The sequence below is a fragment of the Protomyctophum bolini genome (assembly GCF_963924005.1).
Source record: "Protomyctophum bolini genome assembly, chromosome: 5".
Classification (NCBI taxonomy): Eukaryota; Metazoa; Chordata; class Actinopteri; order Myctophiformes; family Myctophidae; genus Protomyctophum; species Protomyctophum bolini.
The window spans coordinates 36,699,700-36,721,150 of NC_137866.1; the positions used below are offsets into that span (position 1 = coordinate 36,699,700).

A 21,451-nucleotide genomic window follows, 5' to 3' on the forward strand; every position below is an offset into this window, starting at 1 on the left:
CACTTTTATCCATAACCCGAGGCAGCAGCGCGCATATTGTTGGTACCCAAAGTTTTGAACCTCGAATTGTATTGCGGGAGCGAGCGTGACCAAATATGTTTGGGATTATTGTTATTATTATGAGCAAATAGAGAAAGAAGAGTCTCGCTAAAAGGACACTAGACAGGAGGAGTGTTTGAAACAGACGGACGCGCCTCCTCGCTTGTTGACGCGGATGAGAAGTTCACGTTTTGTGATTCAATCAGGTAAGATGTGATGCGAGCCATCATGCATTGCATAATGTGTTTTCAGACCATATGATTTATCTGTAAAACCCGACTTCTAAGGTATTGTATTCTTACTTGTAAAACAGTTACAAGTACTGTTTGAACGGTTGAATTGGTTCATCATCAAGCGGCTTTCTATTGTTATGGACGGAGGTGAGTCAAATGATTGGGCTGCAGCCCACACACGCGCTGTTACTCAAATTATGAGTAGGTGCAGACTTGCAGTTAGCTTCTGGCCATTGTTGTGAATGAGAATCACTGTGCTCCAAGCCAAGTCACAGCCAGCCACACACACGCTGCATGCACGTACACACGCATGTCACCTGATCTAGGAATGCATGAGACAAATGTAAAATGCCTTGTTCACCTGCTAGCATTAGGCATTCTAATGGATAAACACACAGCTGCACAGTTGCCTCATTGACACAAAATATATTAGTTGACACTTATTGGCACTGTTGAACTTGATGGATTTGTTTTCATTTGATGCAGATGTTGTCAGCCCATATTTGTCTTTCATGGACAGACAGTTGTGTTTCAAATTGATTGTGGATCCTGCATAGAGAGAGAATGGACTGGAGAACAGCTTTCTTCATATTAGAATTATAATATCCTCTCCTCCCTAAAAACAATACAACTTTTAAGGTAAAATTGATAGACACATTATTTGCATACATAGGCCTACACACACACACACACACACACACACACACACACACACACTTCAACTTCGGTGCCTGTGTCCTTGGTGTGGCTGTGTTTAGATAGGATCGTGTGTTTTCAGCTGTTCTGGTGAGGCATTGCTTTTAAAGACCCAATGAGTTCTCTTCCTACCTGATAACCTTACTGTGTCCCCACCCCCTTGCAATCTTTCCCTAGCTCTCTCTCTGCCCTCTCTCCCCCCTTCTCTCACATTTTAATTAGTTTATTTGGATCTGCACTATAAGCGCATACATAATAATCCAAACAATAATCAGAAGAATATGGTCAAGCCAGATGAAGCTGGATGCACATGCTTATTATTAACACAAATTGTAGGGGGGGGGGGGGGAGATAACATTTTAACCTGTTAATATACCAAAAAGTATGTAGAAACTTGTTTTACTATATTCAAGGATATGCAATATCTTCTCCATAGACAAACTGCTTACACACACACACACACACACACACACACACACACACACAAGAAGGGTTTGTATTTGTATCATTCATGCTACTTGTGTCTGTGTCTGCATAGACCGTAAACAAGCTAGAAAGAGCTCTTTGATTTTTCTCAACTTTCATGATGGACAATCCAGCTGCCCTTCATTATGAAACAGCTACTAGATCTGAGAGTTGAGAGATCTCATGTAGCACTAAACCCCCTATAATGCCTAAAATGGGGGTTCCAGGTTGGAAAGTGGGAAAAAACAAAAACAGATTTCCTGCTTTGTTTACACTGCTAACCCTTGAACCTCAGTCTGTACCATTCCTCTCTGGTTATGCTCCTTGTGCCGAAAATCCAGAAATGTTTTGAATAGCTGACCATCTGCTGGTCTCACTGCCTGTTCTACAGACACTATATCACATTACCCACACTTGAGTGAGCCATAGTGTGGTGATAAATGAATGTCCTCATAGATATGTATGGTGTTACCACAGGCTGCTGAAGTGTGTAGACTGTTTATGTTTTTACAGACGGGCTGCTTAGATTACGCTTGTCAGTCATTGTGTGGGGTTTCCCTTTGCATTGAAAACCGGCCAGTCAGTCACTGACATTCATTTTGAATCAAGAACCTACAGTATGTAATTGTAGCTGTCATCTTACTTAGCACATCAGAATTCATGTATGCCAGCTATCCCATATTCACTGTAAACAAAAATGGTGCTAAATAGCCTTAGCATTGGTTCTTTGGCTTGTAATACTCATTGGGGGACCTATTTTGGTGCTACTGTATGTGGCATCTATACTACTTGGTTGAGGTGCTGTACAGTAGTAGGTGCTGTGTCAACTGTGTCAAATTCAGGTGAGACACAGGAACCAAGGCCTATACTGTATCAGGAGTACACAGACTGGACACAGAAAAAGAAAATGTAGCTTTTACCATTCACATTTGTGACCAGATTTGACTGAGAGCATGCCATTGCGCCAACTCCAGCTTTTCACCAGAGGAGAAAAACTTTTTCCCCCTTTTTTTTCAAAAGTTAATAGCACAGGTAGACTCTTAGGGCTGTATTTTGCGTGTCTTAAGGACCAGGTCTTATTCCCTAACTTGAGTAAACTAAAGACCTGGAGGCGTGATCAATGCTCTTTGGCCACTCAGAATAGCCAAATGGCATTGATCACGCCTCCAGGTCTTTAGTTTACTCAAGTTAGGGAATAAGAGTAAGACCTGGTACTTAAGACACGCAAAATACAGCCCGTAGTCTTCACATACTAGAGCATGTCTGAAATAAGTGTCAGAGCTGAAATCGACATGAAATAAATGCTATAACATGTAGCTAGGTGTATATGTTAGAGACCACAGAAGTGAACCTTTCAAGCCTGTTTTCTCAAATCGCTGTTGTCTGCAAGACATTACTCCAAAACTGGTGGGACAAACTGAACAACCAATATGTCAATTTGAAGCTATGATTCCCTGCTATCATAATAAAACATGAAAAAACTAAAAAAGAAAATCCAATGACAGTCCCTCAGTCAAATTTAGTCACATTTGTCGTTCACACTTGCTGGCGATGCCGATGTACAGTGCTGACTGAGTCTTGACACTTGTCGCTGTGTGACAGGTGTGATGCACTACAGATTTCAACTTATTTCAGTGCTACAACGGTGCGGTGAAGTGTCAATTAGTCATGTTTTTGTTTTATCATTTCCACTCCCCTGTTCTCTCTCCAATGCTGCTCCATTCAATGGAAGAAAAAACAAATTATTGCCGTTGGGCTAGTATACCTACCCTTTTCATTTACTTTCTCTTGCCCTGTAACTACCTTGACTGTACTGTACGCAGTTTGGCCTGAGCAACACTTAACAGTGACTCGGCAATCAGCAATGTAGACTGGCCACGCTTCGTCATTTAGCTTTTGTCGCCACTTAGGTGAGTCAATTTAGGAAGAAATATCCCTTAACCCCCAAAAAAGTTATAGAAAAGGTTTTTCAATGGATTCTGGTAGTATTGGGCATGCTAAATAACATGCAATGGCCATATCAAATGGGAAAACATTTGCAAAGTATTTTTCAACTTATTCTAGTACCTCTGGACATGATTAAGAATATACTACAAAAATATACCTTCGGGAAAGGCGTCATTTCCAAGATGGCGTTAAAAATGGCAGGCTTATAAACGGCTATACTGTATATCTCAATTGAAAAAAATTATACAAAATATTTTTCACTTAATTCTGGTAGTATTGGCCATGCTAAATAACATACTAAAAGTCTACCAAAATCTACCTTCAGGTATAAATACTATACCAGAATCCATTGAAAAACCCTTTGTATAAACTTTTTGGGGGTTAAACCTTATATTCACCTAGTGTACAATGTGAAGTTATTGTCTATTGTTGTTCATTGTTTTTGTTGTTATTTTGTTTGCTTGGCCTGTTTTATGATTGTATTACATGTTCTACTATTGCACTGTGGATAGACTACGGCTACGCCACTACGGTCTACCTGTTCTCTGGAAAGCACTTTGGGTCAACTGCCATTGTTTTTAAAAGTGCTTTAAAAAATTGACTTGACTAGTGTGAACGCAGGATTAGGCCTATACACGATGAATGCCACTTCGATGGCAGCAGCTGCGGTAAAGTGCCATATTACAACCAATGCTTTCAGTTTCAAGCTAATTATATGGCTCTCATGAGATGGACTGCTAGGCATCTAACACGGTGTTGACAGATTGTGATTCATAGGCATCAGATATTTGATTCAGTGTATGTGAGGTTTTCATCAGTAGAGGCGCTGCAGAGCGGAGCATATGTCCACTCTTTTGAAATCAGAAACTCAGTGACTTAGAGCTTTTACAAGGATGTAATCTCTGGTTCACACATACAGGCTTGACTGGAACACAAACCTGAGTTTCAAATTTAACTTTGGGGATGAGTGTCTTAAAAAGTTTACATCTTTGACCTGCCATTAACCACTGTCCACTGTGAACCCATAGTCTAAAAATAATGGAAAAACAGCGCTCTCAACAGTCTGTCTCGAGAGACTATAGTATCTGGTTGACACTCATTTGGAGTAGGCCTACTGGATGAGTATGGAAATGGTATGTTAGTATTAGTCTTGTTTGAATGATCAGCCATCGGGCATAATGATGTATCACATTGTGTGTGTGTGTGTGTGTGTGTGTGTGTGTGTGTGTGTGTGTGCCAGTGTGTGTGTATGCCAGAATTATTTTGGGTGTTGCCCTGTCAGTCACTGAAACAACAGCTGGTAGTCCGTCATGGTACATTCCTGTACTTGAACACGCACACGCATGCACACACAATGCTACTGTGTATGTGTGCTCTGGGATCTTTTGGTTCTGGTTTCCAATTTTTCTGGAGTTGATGAGTCAATGTGACGTTTATCAAAATGTGGGCAATGAAACAATATTTAAAAGAATGTTCTCTGTGGTTTGTCAAATTGGCAGACATATTGAACAGTTAATCTCATTGACGAGGCTTGGAGTATTTTTAAAGTTAATCTGCTGCCAGTATTGGATTCTGTGGCCCCAGTTAGAGCTGCATTCCGTAGCTTTCACGTCATACTCGAGATTCAAACCCAGCTCACAATCCGTGGCAAAGCATAGTGAGCTTGTAGATTGGCTATTTTCACTATTGGGGCCCGGGGAGACATAAAATGTCTCTTTTGGGTCTCAAGCTAAAACGTTTGGGAACCACTGAGCTAATAGGGCACATATCTCTTTGCCCAGGGGAGAAATATAATGTTGACCTCCAGGCACTATAAGTACCACTTGTCAAGCAGAGGATCTTGTCTCAATGAAAGTCAAAGCAAATCTAACCACTGCAGTTGTGTTTGTTGTATTGTAACATTCTCTACCATACAGTGGTTACGCACTGCCATTCCGAACCCTAACCCTAACCCTAACCGGGTTTCTGAATGGCGGTGTTTCGGAATGGGGGTCTGTTCCCCCATACAGCTTGGTTAAATTTATATAAAAGGACAGCTTTAAACACTTGAAGCACCACACACTATAGTTAAACTACTATAATGTTTAGGCCTCTGTACTTGGTCCTCTTCTTTCCCTAGTCTACACCAAACATCTTTGCCAAAAATAGACGATCTACAAGCTGACGCCTCGCTTGTAGACAGGCTATTTTCTCTGAATGTGACCTCCTCACCTATTTTTGCAGAATGTTTGCTTATTTTTATTACATATGCCCAGAATAGGACTGCTAGTGTTCGTGTGGTTAATTAGGAAAATGGATAATGCTCGCATCAAGTTTAAAGGGACCAAAGGTGAATGCATGAAGTGAAATCCAAAAGTCTCAAAATCTTTGGAAATTGGTGAAATTATGTCAAACCAAAATTGCCAACCAATTTAACCACTTAAGCTCATACTAGCGAAATCGCGATTGTGAGCTTGTAGATCTGCTAATTTCGATATATAGTTTTGAAATGTTTTGCCATAATATAATGACTTGCCACACAATAGAGACGCCAGGTTGAATGTGGTTAATGCTTTTTTCTTTTCTTTTTTACCACAGTAGCCTCAATCAGTCTAAGTAGCCTAATTTTAAAAAGACTAGCAGCCCAGCATTTCTCTGTTTGTTTACAGTGATTGATAAGGAACAATTGTAATTTCATACTATACACAATAACAAACACAGTGATTCTGTGTTGGGAAGCATAACAACCGGAAGTTGACATTTGGATTTTCCAAAAACGGTGTGAAGACACTTAGTTTGCGTTTGTTTTATTAATTTGCTCATTTGTTGGCTTCAGTTTTCCAGTGTTCCAATTCCAATGTCTGCTCATTTATTGATTTTATCACTTCCAATTTAACTTGTCTACCCTCTATCCTGTATGAGTTCTTTCTCTGGATTGGATGAAATTGGTATCCCGACCTGAAAATGCATTTACTGTTGAGTGTTTACTAAAGAGTTGGTGAGAGGCTATGAGACCCCATGTAACTGAACAAACACTCTAGAGATATTTAACTCAAAAATTTAAATACATCACTTACAATAAATATAATCTAAACACACCTTTAACTCTGATAGTGTACAACACTGGTCCATTTGACCCCTTAAAGGTCAGTTTGGTTCCATTTGTACACTCTGAGATATAAACAGATATATTAACACAAGGATTTGTGCACAGATAGTCTGTGACCGCCGGTATAAAGCTGGAACACTCCATGTGACCCATTTGATTCTTTTACAACCATTTTGACCCCAGGTCAGTTATGCTCGCTGTCTGGTGAAGCATTGGATCTCGGGCCACGAGAAGTCCCATCCACCCTCCCCAGTCCCCACCACCCCTCAGGCTGTGTGGACTATACTCCCATAATTTGGCAGCCCAATAAACATATTTGAATGACCAGTAAGCGGCTGCCCACTGTACTTAATTATCTCTCCTCTCACACAGACTATTATGGGTTTCTGGGGAACTGTTGTGTACTGGGAGTATGTAGTATGTGTACTGATGATAAGTATATTTTATTGATACCAACAGTGGCAGGGGGCTTCATTTTCCAATGTATTTCTATGGCATGGCTACTAAAAGAGATTCTGTGTGTGCCAGTGTGTCTGGACTCTAGAACAAATTTCTTAGTAGGCCAAAGAAGTACCCCTCTCATTTATGTTCCCATAAAATTATATGATATCATTGTATAATGTAATTCAAGGGATCGAGCTCTGATTATGCTGAAATGTTGCTACACCAGAGATATGTCATAGACGACTGACATCATAGATGACTCACTGACATCATAGAATAGATGACTCCCTGACATCATAGATGACTCCCTGACATATATGTCATAGACGGACATCATAGATGACTGTCTGACATCATAGATGACTCCCTGACATCATAGATGACTCCCTGACATATATGTCATAGACGGACATCATAGATGACTGTCTGACATCATAGATGACTCCCTGACATCATAGATGACTCCCTGACATATATGTCATAGACGGACATCATAGATGACTGTCTGACATCATGGATGGCTCATGTCAAAGGCTTGGCCATACGATGTCAGCGAACTTCATTGGAGCTATGCCACTCCCATGTAGATTCCAAGATCCATCCATGCACAATATTAATTTATTAACCTTAATTGAGATTGGTCCATAAACATTTTTCTGCCTTTTAATGGTCAGATGAATGGACATTTTTCTTCCTTTAAATAGCCAGATGGATGGATTCCCATTAATAAAAGCATCTGACAGAGGGTGTGGTTTTTTATTGTGCTGGAACACACCCATTCTGCAGACCCCCACCCTGCTATATGCCCTCAGGGTGCTTACATGTGGGCCTTTGCCACCAGCCCTTAGCCTAAGCCCCTGGCCCAGCCCCTGTCCCTGCACCAAGCTCCCTGGAGAGTTGTTTGAAGCCTGGGCCCAGGGCAGCCTGCTACCCAGCCTGTAGTCAAAACCTTACACCCCAGCCCAGCTGCCTCTTTGTGCATCCTGGCTGCCTTATAGAATGACAACCATAAAGAAAGTCCCTCTTCAGGATTATCGTACCATCATGCCAATATAAATCTGATGGGTACAGTATGACATTTGCGTCCCCAGATGGGATGCAAATGGTGTATGGTACTGTGTAAAACAAACAAACACATTTTCTGAAATAGTGAAAATAACAGATCCAGGACCTACATTTCTCAACCATTTCGGATGTGGGGCCGCTCGCCGAAACCGGAGCGGCCCCCTGGGCACGTTCCTGGGCGTCTGGAACTTCCGGGGACCCCCCAGGGACCACCACACAGAGTTGCACCACTCACTTCACATGGGTGTGATTTGTACTTTCTGTCGTACGATGAAGTTACAACCGTCTCATTTCACACCTTCAGAGAGTGAGTGCTGGAGAGGTCAGTGCGTGCCATTGCTCACGGTTGGCTACAAACATTGCCAAGGTACCCCAATGCAAATATGATCAAAGATTCACCGTCAGCCTCTCCAAGCATGCTAATCAAACGGCTCATTACCCTGCCCGCCTGCCTGCAGCAATGCATATATGTAATCAATTCTGTCTGTGTGTCTGTGTCTGGTGAGCGAAATAAGTTGAAGGGATGGGGGTCGGATTTTCATGAAACTTTGGCAATGATCAGTGGACTGAAGAACGTTTTGGCTTGAAAGGTTAAAGGCTTGTGTGTGTGTGTGTGTGTGTGTGTGTGTGTGTGTGAGACCCATTTTAAATATTTATAAAAGGTATGAGAGGCATGCTGTGTGTGATTTATATTCCTATTCTAATGCCACCCCTGAACAAGTCCTTTCTCAAAGCACAGGCCTCTTTACAGTTGAGTATGGTCCTATATAATCCCCTTTACGTCAAGGCCTCGACAAGTCAGCCCCTCTAAGCCTGAACTCCTGTACAGGCAGCCACAGGCCCCCGCACAGTTGCCTGTGGGCCCAGCAGAGCTATGCTAGCCATCTGCCTCACTCGCAGGTGCTGGAATTCCCTTTCTAACAGACATGCCAGTGGATTTTGTGTGTGGCGTTTCTGAGCTGTGGGTGGTGTCACTGGCAACTGGCATGTTCTGAAATGTAATGGACTCATCTTAACACTTTCAGTATCCCTATTTTGGGCATGTATGCCAAAACTAATTTGCCAAGATTTGTGAGCTTGTAGATCCCAGTGTGACGGCGTCATACATCAAAGTAAAGAATAAAGATATATATTTTGGGTAGATACCCTCACAAAAACATGCAGTAATCCTGGTCTCTAAACTGCCCCCCCCCTGGCCAGCCGGGGCGCCTGATGGAGGGGAAAGGAACTGGTTGGAATAACGTGTTCCTTACACGCGCTACGTCCAACCAGGGAAACTCCCCCCTGTCAGGTGCAAAGGAGCAACTTGGACACTCAGGCATGAAGGGAGCATGAGTTAAGTCCGTTGCTCTCCCCAGGTTGGCGGAGGGTGTGTAGAGCCCAGGATCACAGTAGATGATTGACACAGGGGTGAAAATGGGTTACAAAATCGTTGGATAAAAAATATATTAAAAAAAAAATATATATATATATATATATATTTTTTTTGTTGTTTGAGTAGAGTTAAACAAAATTCTTTATGTAACCAGGCATGGTTAAAATTGCCTTGTTTCGATCATTCAATCTGACTGGGGTCTTTCCCATGTCAAATTATGTCATTGGACTATAATGAGTTAATGTCTGCAAAAATGAGATATTTTAATGAATCATTGAATGAAACTCTCTTGATGAGCAGCAGAACCAGCTGATCGATCGATCAATCTAATTTGCACATTCATTGAGATCACTTTCTTTGAAGAATGGACTGGTCAAACGAAAAACAACGACAACTGCACTACCTCACTCCGACATGGGTCGATCCAACGGATTTACCGTGGGATTAGTTCTTTGTACATTTCCAGAGAGGATCTCCAAGGTCTTTTGCGAAGTCAGCATTGTTTCTCACAGCTGTCTATGTCTAACGGGGAAGGGGGTGAAGGGGGATTTGCGTAGTCACTGTAGATCCAGATAGATGGTAGGTTGGTTTTAATCCCTCTGAGTCTAGGGCTCAGGGGATGAGATGGTAGATGTATACAGCCCCCCCCCCCCACACACACACACACACACACACACAGGTATAACATCTGAAGAGCACCGTTGATTAGCTTTCTAATCAAGTGATTCCCAGCTTGATATGAATTTAGCAACAGACCCGTCATATAATGTCACTGTCAACTATACTGTCTTAAATGAGATGGTGAACTAGATCGTATTTCTTTATTTCTTCCACATTTTGAACATGGTTGTCACAAGGCCAGTAAAGACCACAACCAAAAGCCGTCACGTATGTACTGTAAGTCTGCTGCCGTAAATACAGTATGTGCATTTGACTGCATTCCTTGTGTTCCGCTGTTGACATTAATTTTGGTGAGCCACCACATACCTCTTTAATTTAATCTAGCCGTCAATTTCGTTCACACAGAGTTAACCGCTTTTGACCTGACCTGATACATTGCCCAAATTTGGAGTCATGGATAGTAAATAGTTATAGATGACTGATGTCACAGGCTGACCACATGAGGTCCGAGATCCACATTGGAGCCACGTCATTGTTAGACCATGTCTTCCTTCCTCCATCATTGAGGATAAGTAGTCAGCAGAAATTGCTCACCACAATATCTAGTGATAAAACATATTGCACCGCAGAGCAGCAAACTGGAAGTGTGAGTTTATTTATCGCATGATTGTGTCTCAGACTCTCAGCCTTGTTTTTGGGGACAAAGTAAATTTGACTGAAAGACATGCATGTTGTCTTTGTACTGTAGATGTACAGCAGAAACACTACTCAATGTCCTTTTTGTTTGTGTAAGATAAGGTCATCTGGTTACAAAAGTTATTTGACTTAATGTCAATTGCCATTATTGATGGGCATTGGGCAATGATAGTACTGAATTCTAAACTGTCAACAAATAGACAACAAATTATCCTGCAACTGTTGTACTAACCGTATGTAGAATAATGACATGGTATTCTGAAGATGCCCATGCAATCTATACATTGGTATTTCCTGTTGCTATAGAACTGGATGTACTGTATATCAATGATGCAGTCAGCCATAACAATGATGCAGTCAGCCATAACTACACAAAATGCTCCAGATCTGCTGAGAGAACGGATGTATTCTGAAAATAGCACTGAAAATGTACATGTTCACAATGCGTTGTAGCACGCCACATTGTGAACTTGTACAGTAGATCGCCTATTTTCGGCACTTTGACACGGAACACAACTAAGTTGAAATCAGGCTTTAGTTAGACCCTGCTCTACTTTCTACGTTATGACCCACAACAATACACCAGTTAACGAGACGGCTATACATTATGTAAAGATTTTTTATTTATATACCATAAGATAATAAAGTGAAAACTACAAACATTGATAATTGCGTCACATTGATTTTCCTGCTTTAAAGCTGCATTTGACAAATTGATCTGAAAGTTGAAACTCTCGTAATAAAATGTGACGCTGTCAGTGATGCATTCTGTTAAGTTCTGCTAAAGAGCTTTGGCTTTCTGCTTGCTGTTGGACAGCAGCATAACAGGAAATGCTGATCTCATATGTGCTGGGAAGATTTATCCGGAAGCTTTGTATTGAACCTGAAAAGTGGCTTTAAATTACCCTGTTCTCTGGTGCACTAGCTGGAACAGGCAAACAGACAGACAGATGTCTCTCCGGCTGCCAAAATGTTCCCGGCATCTGAGACTGGGCCACTGCTACCTATACTGTTCTATCAAATGAGCCAAAGAGGAAAGAAGGCGAGGGGAATGACTTCCGTGGTATAATTATGTGAAGGACCACGGCCCAGGGGGTGCAGAGCAGAGGAGGAAAAGATTGGAGAGGTCTGTCTGTCTGTCTGTTTTGTTCCAATTTTTGCAGCTGCAGCCGAAAGAGATGACGAGGAAATGATTTTCAATGGCTAGTTTGACCAATCCAACTCTGCCTTGTTTCTCCGCTCCAGTTGGCTCCTGGCAGCAATGAGAAAACACGCCCATTAGCCACATGAACCCTATTCTGGGCATGTCATAATATGTGAACATTTGGCAAAAATATAGGTGAACATTTTTTTTTTTTTTTTTTTTAAGATATTTTTGGGGACTTTTTTGCCTTTTTATTGATAGAGTTGATAGACAAGATAAGTTGACAGGAAACGGGGAGAGAGATGGGAGGGGAAGACACAGCAAAATTCGTCGGGATCGGGACTCGAACCAGTGACACACTGTCAGCCAGCTATATCAGAGTAGCAGCATAGGTGCCATTCATTTTATTTTACTCTTGAAAGAAGTTCTCTAGCATCACAGAAATTGTTAGGAGACCAATATCGATGTAATGCAAATGCTGCCTGCCGCCAAAAGTGGTTAAGTCTGTCTATGGGTTTTGCAAATATTTATCCAATAAATAAAAACTATTGAGCTTGTGAGTTTTGAACCTGACAGCAATGATATATATTGTGTGTGCGTGTGCGTGCACTGGATAGGTTTTCATAGCAGTTGACCACACACTTTGAGTACAGAAGGGAGCAACCCACACAAAGTAAGCAGATCTTATAGTGAGACACCTTGATATCTCTCTCCCGCACTCTCCCTCTTTCTCTCCCTCTTTGCAGTGGTGGAAAAAGTACTGTAATTGTTTTACTTAAGGAATCCATGTTGTTCCATGAGGCTATTGGTATATTCATTTTGGATGCAATAAAACTTTAAAGTTTCCTGAAAACCATAAAAGTGTGTGAGGAATATGTCCCTCACTTTTATGGGGCTATTTCAGGGTTACGGCTTAGTTTTGTGGTTAAGGTATGAATTAGGTTAAGGTTTAAAGGTTATGCAGAGGTAAGGATTACAATGAACTATTTTGGAATGAATAGAATCTATGGAATGTCTGAATAGGTCATGAATATCTGTGTGTGTGTGTGTGTGTGTGTGTGTGTGTGCGTGCGCTGTTATGAGTTGACTACCTCCAGGTGTGTATATGTGTTACTTAACAAGCAGTGAACCTCTGGTATGACGGTGAGGCAGAACAAATCTGTTTCATTTTGTTGCGTGAAAGAAAGATAACATGTCAAACTGATAAGAGAGGCAGAGAGAGAGAGAGAGAGAGAGAGAGACACAGAATAGGTGCTTATTGTGGGACTGTACATTTGCAGGACCACCACAATGGCACTAGGTGTCACATGGACGGGCCGCATCAGAAATGTGGACCTCTATGGGGACTCACCACGGGTCACGGACAAAGTCAGAGAGAGAAGGATGAGTCAGGCCCCCAGAACTTGAGGCAAGTAAATTAACCCTATGGGAGCAAACCCAGGGCAAAGCCAGGAGGGGAAAGAAGCGTACCACCTGACGTGCTGCAGCGCGAGAGCCAGAGCTTGGCTGACAACACTGCAGAGCTCAAGAACCTGATGTTGGATAGGAAATTGTGGAGGGCAGCGATCCAGGAATCCCGAGTTGGTGTTGGCTAGACCTCATTCTCGCAGCAACAACAACAATGTATACTTTTAAAATTAGAAATGGGCTATCACCCTCGCCCCTTGCTGATCTAATTTCCAGTTATAACCCACCCAGAGTTTTAAGGTCGGCCGATCAGGTACAGTTGAAGGTGCTAGCGACCAATAGAAGATCTAAGATCGGGCCTTTGTGGCAGCTTCCCCCAGACTCATAGCTTGCCCCTACATACAGTATCGGAGCATCTCAGTCGATAAATTATTTCTCCTTGGCTTTTAATGAAAGCTGATGTAGCCCCACGTTCCCTCACTGTAAGCAAATGCTTGCTAGTTTTGTGCCTTTTTATATTGCCTACAGATGTTTGTTTGTATCGCATTGTTCGCCTCTTGTTTTTCTTTTAACCTGTGTAGCACTTTGGTTGACTTTGTCATGTTAAATGTGCTATATAAATATAGGTGAGTTGAGAGACATTTAGACCCTCGTGTCTGGCCTGAAGCTCATAAGTGCAACAGTTCCCTTGTGATTCCTTCTTCGATGAGTGGGAGATGTTTTGTCTTCCATGCTAGGAGACCTGCTCTTGGGTGTTACAATTACTGTACCTTTTATGAAAGCAGCAGCTTTCAATAGAGATCACATGGAACAGACATATTCACATGCATCCCCTTCCAGAAACGTGCTGGTTTGTTAATGAATATAAGCAAATCTATGAGTATTGGATAACAATGCTCATCTTAATACAATAGTTCTTCCCCCCCCCCCTTTTTTGGTGCCTGTGGATAGTAGAAATACTGTATACAGTAAAGGTGCACTCTTAGAATTTTTTATAGGATACTAAAACTAAGACTAAAACCAAAAGGGAAGATATTACTTTGTTAAATGAAACAACCCCTAAACTAAAAGACTGAAAGAAAGAAAACTGAACAACTAAAATTAACAATGCAAAGGTCTAAGACTTAAATTAAACAGATAATCATTTCTAAAACTAAAACAACTTATCCATCCACATTACAAACTAAAACAAAACTGAATTCATTCAATCAACTTAAAAACTAAATAGAAACCTAAAACTAATGCATATTTGAAAACTACAATAACTGTGCGGTGGACTGGACAACTAAACAGAAGTGCCACAGAGCAGACCCATTTACTCATCCACATTCTGAATGCACACGATAGGCAAGAAAATAACTAGCATGCTCCTCTTCACTTAGCCCCGCTTTCCACTGCATTGTCTCCTGTCATGTCCCGTAACACCACACACACACACACACACACACACACACACACACACACACACACACACACACACACACACACACACACACACAGGCTAATCTCATTGTGGAGACAAGGCCAGCGTTTCATTGCCTCCCGAGGTTCAGCGAAACGAGTGGAAGCCACGCCAACTCTTAATTTACTGAGATGTTTTAGCTTAACCACATTCCCATGTTAATGGCCCAAGGCTGTGGCTGCCTGTAGAGTGTAGACGGTGTCACGGTAGGTTGCTTGCTCTCAACGTGGGGTTCCGGGGACCCCCAGGGGTGCTTGAGGGGGTTCCAGTGGGTCCCCAGCCAAGTGTTTGGTGGTTCCATTTGTACACTCTCAGAGTTAAATTAAAGCTATAATCCTAGACTTATTTTAATGAATAAAATGTTATTTTAACCAATAATACGCTGTAGCACATCCGAAACGGTTGGAGGTGGTCTCCCTATTCTTTCATTGAGACATTTAGCCCTTGGTGTACACTCACAGGTCCATTTTGTTAACATACATGTAAGTAGGCCTACACTCTGTGTTTTGTTCAGGTGTGGCCTCGATCTCCTGTTGTTCTGTGTTTATGCAGATGATCTGCACTTATTGTTTTAAGATTCCTTCTCTTAAAAGTGGGCGTTGGTGTAAGTTGAGGAACCTTGGGACCAAGTTATTGTTTTTTGTAGTTTGCGTGTGTGTCTGTGTATATGTGCGCTGACTGCGCTGCAGGCCATTAGTCTGAGATCAACAGTAGTCCGAACAGATTTGTTTGTCCAGCTGCTGAGTCGCCCCCTGCTAGGCACACACACACACACACACACACACACGGACCCGGTTCTTTGTGACATATCTAAATAGAGTCTTGCGTTCCCTTCTTGTTACACAGGCGTGTCCATAGGGCCATGTCCGTCTGTCTCTGTCCGTCCGTCCGTCCGTCCGTCCCTCCCGTCCTCCTTTGAATCTTTTCTCTGTCCATGGTGCGCAGTTTGACCCCCGTTGCCCTTGACACATGCATTTCTATAGGCTTAGCCAATCAATAGAGGCTCCCGTGGCCCTGTGTCAGATGTCTGCTGCTCTAATTGAAATCAACAACAACCCAGGGTAAGGGTGAATTGGGATTTGTGTGTGTGTGTGTGTGTGTGTGTGTGCGTGTGCGCGTGCGCGCGCGAGAGAGAGTCTTTTGGATGATAAATGAGGATATACTAGTTCCACTACATTCACATGGTGATCATGCATTCATTATCAGTTGCTGGACATTCATCTTGGGATTAATGAGAAATGTATAGCTCCCTAACATAATGTTTATATATATATATATATATATATATATATATATATATATATTGCATTACATTATAAGATGATATTTAGGCCTATACATCTATAAGACTAATACAACCTCTGTGCTGTCCTCACCAAGCATGCACCTTGAGCTTGGTTATACAGCCAGCTAAACTCTTGTCCACATAAGTACAGGCAGAGACAGTGTTGAATCCTTTTGATAATTATTTATGTAGAAAAGTGTAAAACTGTAAATAAAACAGAAGTACAAAACAAAGTGTCATTCTTACAGTGTAATGCTTAATACAAGCAAGAATAACATAAGAAAATGTGTACATGTCTAAGAATGTACACACAATATCCCTTAATAAGTAACGGTATATTTTATACCAACAGGGCTCTCATAATAAGTATATTTTTATATAACCAAAGAAACAGCACATTACTAAAATTAGGAAATATCAGAGTAGGCATCAGAGATGCAGTCATGACAGAGCAAATAAACACTCAATGCACATTTCAAATGTAGGTAAGTAAATAAGAAATAATATCCTGTCACAAGGTTAATAATCAATCAAACAATAAGTATCACTTACAGATGATGCCTTTTTGAAGGCAAAACGTGACAGATGGGACTGGATTGAAAACAGAACATAACAAAATGCCACAATGTGCTGTAGAGAAAGCAACTTCCTGTTTGTCTGCGTGTCCTTCAATTGTTGTCCCCCAAAATAGGTTCCTACCTAACAGAAGTTCCTAGGAGGAACATTTGAACCAACACAAGATGTCACAAAGTTCCAAAAACACAACACTCCCCGCTTGGCATCTATAAAGATGCCACTATCAACTTCTCACTTATCTTGAACTTCATGCAACAGAGGGCAAGAGAAGACCAAGTCGTTTGTTCTTGCGATGCCTCTGACATCGCTCCCTTGTGGTGTTCTCAGCGAATGGGTCCGACTCCAACCAGGAGTGCTGCCTGGATCCCACAGATAAAGAGGACCACTGGCTAGTCACAATCATGCCATCAGATTCACTATAGTTGTCTACAGAGACAGTGTTTTTCTCCCCGCTGTCTTTTGTGACCTCATCCATGCTGAAGGCGTGCAATGCAGAGTCGCAGTGATGCTTGCGTCCTGTGTTATGGCTGGGTTGCCTTCGTTGCTGCAGTGGGGTCAGTGGTGGGGCAACTTGGTAAGGAACTTTCAACTTAGAGCACTCATCCTTCACTCTAATGTGGCTCTGAAAAGGTTTTAGGGAAGTGGTGTGTCCTTTCTCTATGATGCATGTCTTCATAGAGGTGACTGTGGAGGGGGCTTGTGTACTGCCTAGGCAATCGTCACCTATTATGACCCAGCCTAAATCAAGCTTCTGGGCGAACGGTGCATCGTCTGGGCCGTTGAGCTGTTCACGGACCTTGTGAACCCGCAATATGTCTCTGCCAAGTAGTAAAAGGATCTCTGACCTTTTGTCCAGGGGTGGGATCTTGTCTGCTATGGCCTTTAGATGACTGTGATGATACGCAACTTCCGGTGTGGGTATTTCTGTACGTTTGTTGGGGACTCCGTCACATTCGATTAGAGTAGGGAGTGAGAAAGACATTTTCTCATCTACTGACTCGACAATTAAACCATGAGCTCTCCGGCCAGATGTCTCCACTGTCCCTGTGCATGTCTTTAATGTGTACGGAGCTGGTTCTCCCTTGATATTGAACATGTCGAAGAACTCTGGTTTGACCAGAGACTTGTTGCTCTGGTCATCTAAGATGGCATACATCCTGCGGGTCTGTTGACGATGTCCAGCTGGATAGACATTTACAAGACATATCTTGGAACATGATTTGCCACTGATCTTGTCACTGCATACCTGGGTACACTTTGAAGAGACTTCCGTGTCAGACGTTTCATCATTCTCCCCGCCATGCTCTGACGGGGAAAAGGGAGTGGGAGAAGAACGTGTTGCTGTCTGAAGGACTGGGCCTGGGTGGAGTGCTGTGAGATGCCTCTCACTCTTACATTCATCACATTGGATGGGAACATAACAGTCCTTGGCTTGATGCTCTGTAGAAGAAATACAGCGGAAACAGATGAAATGTTCTCTGAGGAATGCCCTACGGTCATCTAGGACCATGTTCCTGAATGTTCTGCACCTTTTAAGGGGATGAGGTAGATTATGTAGGGGGCACTGTTTCCCTGGACCTTGTGTTATGTTGTCGTGTTGAGGACCCTCTTTCCCAGAAGGTGAGTTTGTGGCTGACACATTTGTGTCATGGACTGAGACTGATGTCCGCATGAATGGGTTAGTTACTGGTCTGTCTTTCTTTTGTGTGGCAGAGCTGAAATCCAAGTTGAAGCTCGGGTCGTTTCTGGCTTTAGCTTCTTTCACAATGAAATTTAAAAAGAAAGAGAAGGGTGGAAAACTGACAGAATTGTCTTGTTTGTATTTAGAGCCTACTGACATCCACCTCTCTTGCAGATTAAAAGGCAGTTTCTCAACGATTGGACCTACTCCTCTGGCTGTGTCAAGGTAAGATAGGCCGGGAAAGTTTTTATTCTGCTTTGCCACCTCTAGTTCCAGTAGCAGGTCTCCCAGTTCGCGGAGCTTTGGACCATCTCTGCTTGATATTTTAGGGAAACTTTCAATCTTGGAGAAGAGTGCTCTTTCAATGGCCTCCGGAGATCCATACATCTCTTCTAGTCTCTCCCAGACTACATTGAGACCAACTGAAGGGCTTCCGATGTTGACCGATTTTATTCGCTGTGCATGCTCACTAGACTCTCTTCCTAGCCATTTTACAAGCAGGTCCAATTCTTCAGCTGCTGCTAGGTCGAGACCAACTATGGTGTTGAGGAATGTTGATTTCCAGGCTAGGAAATGTTCTGGGAGATCATCAAATTTGGTAAGACCTGAAGACACAAGCTGACTTTTAGCAAGGAATTTCGCAAGGTCTGATGCGGCAGTGAAATCACTTGAAACATTTGCACGACGATAAGGTGACGAGCTGTCTTTCAACGGCATGGTGTCATGCTGCACTGACGTGATGTAGGGTCTGGGTTCTGCTGAACGGTTGTATTGTGGAACATAGTCTTCTTGACGAAGCTGTGTTGCTGAGTGACTATAATGAGGATTGACGTTTTCCCGACGATGCTGTCCTGCAGAGTGACTGTAGCTGTAGTTCTCCAGACGAGGCTGTGTCACTGAGTGACTGTAGCTGTAGTTCTCCAGACGAGGCTGTGCTGCTGAGTGACTGTAGCTGTAGTTCTCCAGACGAGGCTGTGTCGCTGACTGACTGTAGCTGTAGTTCTCCAGACGAGGCTGTGCTGCTGACTGACTGTAGCTGTAGTTCTCCAGACGAGGCTGTGCTGCTGACTGACTGTAGCTGTATTTGTCTTGACGAAGCTGTGCTGCTGACTGACTGTAGTTCACATGGCGAGACTGTGCTGCTGAGCGACTGTAGTCCTCCTGGCGAGACTGTGCTGCTAGCTGACTGTAGTCCTCCTGCTGACGCTGTGCTGCTGCACGACTGTAGTCCTCCTGGCGAGACTGTGCTGCTGTGCGACTGTAGTCCTCCTGGCGAGAATGTGCTGTTACCTGACTGTAGTCCTCCTTCTGACGCTGTGCTGCTGAGTGACTGTTGTCCTCCTGCTGACGCTGTGCTGCTGAGCGACTGTTGTCCTCCTGGCGAGACTGTGCTGCTGAGCGACCGTTGTCCTCATGGTGAGACTGTGCGGCTGAGCGACCGTTGTCCTCATGGTGAGACTGTGCTGCTGAGCGACCGTTGTCCTCCTGGTGAGACTGTGCTGCTGAGTGACCGTTTTCCTCCTGGTGAGACTGTGCTGCTGAGTGACCGTTGTCCTCCTGGTGAGACTGTGCTGCAAGCTGACTGTAGTCCTCCTGGCGAGACTGTGCTGCTGAGCGACTGTCATCCTCCTGCTGACGCCGTGCTGCTGAGCGACTGTTGTCCTCCTGGCGAGACTGTGCTGCTGAGCGACCGTTGTCCTCCTGGCGAGACTGTGCTGCTGAGCGACCGTTGTCCTCATGGTGAGACTGTGCTTCAAGCTGACGGTAGTCCTCCTGGTGAGACTGTGCTGCTGTGCGACTGTAGTCCTCCTGGTGAGACTGTGCTGCTGTGTTATTGTTCACAGAGTAGTGTAGCACATACTCACTGGTTCTTTGTCTTGAACTTCGTTGCAGAGACATAAACTCTACGTCAACTAATTCTCTTTCAGCTTGCAGCTCCACGCTTCCTACAGTCTCCTCCAGTACTTGAGCCTCGGCTAAGGCAGCATAGGCTTCCTTTTCTAGTTCCAAAGCATGTAGAGTTGCATCGAGGCGGGTCCTTTCTACTTTGATGTTAATTTCCCTCTGTGCATAAGCTGCTCTAGTTTGGGCTGCCTTTGCTTTGGCTTTAGCTCTTGCCACTATAATGTCTGCATTTGAAATTAAAGATGTTCGTGAGGTTTTAATTGATGATCGGGCAGATTTCATTGATCCACCCTCTATGTCATCGTCCTGTTCTGTAAAGTCTAGCTTAGTGTTCTCCATGATATCCATTAAATCTTTTTTATTGCATGTACAGATTGTCAGTGTACCTTGATTGCTGTCATTTAGCAAACCTCTTGACTGTATGACGTGGCAATCAGAATCCAGTTGTCTTCTTCCTCCAAAACACGGCCATCTTTTTACTGTGCTGTCCTCACCAAGCATGCACCTTGAGCTTGGTTATACAGCCAGCTAAACTCTTGTCCACATAAGTACAGGCAGAGACAGTGTTGAATCCTTTTGATAATTATTTATGTAGAAAAGTGTAAAACTGTAAATAAAACAGAAGTACAAAACAAAGTGTCATTCTTACAGTGTAATGCTTAATACAAGCAAGAATAACATAAGAAAATGTGTACATGTCTAAGAATGTACACACAATATCCCTTAATAAGTAACGGTATATTTTATACCAACAGGGCTCTCATAATAAGTATATTTTTATATAACCAAAGAAACAGCACATTACTAAAATTAGGAAATATCAGAGTAGGCATCAGAGATGCAGTCATGACAGAGCAAATAAACACTCAATGCACATTTCAAATGTAGGTAAGTAAATAAGAAATAATATCCTGTCACAAGGTTAATAATCAATCAAACAATAAGTATCACTTACAGATGATGCCTTTTTGAAGGCAAAACGTGACAGATGGGACTGGATTGAAAACAGAACATAACAAAATGCCACAATGTGCTGTAGAGAAAGCAACTTCCTGTTTGTCTGCGTGTCCTTCAATTGTTGTCCCCCAAAATAGGTTCCTACCTAACAGAAGTTCCTAGGAGGAACATTTGAACCAACACAAGATGTCACAAAGTTCCAAAAACACAACAACCTCTCTCTTATATGTATAGTACATCTACAGTATAAAATGTATAAACGTACATCTATAAGATAATATTCTATCTCAAGGTGTGAGTGTGGTAAATGGTGCATTTATATAGCGCCTTTATCCAAGGTGATTTACATAGATTGTGCATTACAT

At 42.7% G+C, this 21,451-nt stretch overlaps 1 protein-coding gene across 2 annotated transcripts in view; it reads left to right on the plus strand.

Moving 5' to 3' along the window:
• The first annotated feature begins 112 nt into the window (after positions 1–112).
• Positions 113–21,451, plus strand: part of plxnb1a (plexin b1a) — an 82,666-nt gene continuing 61,327 nt past the window's right edge. For both annotated transcript variants that reach the window (XM_080764345.1, XM_080764346.1), the window contains exon 1: positions 113–245. The gene's annotated coding sequence lies outside the window, so the exon portion shown is untranslated. The remainder of the gene's footprint in view (positions 246–21,451) is intronic.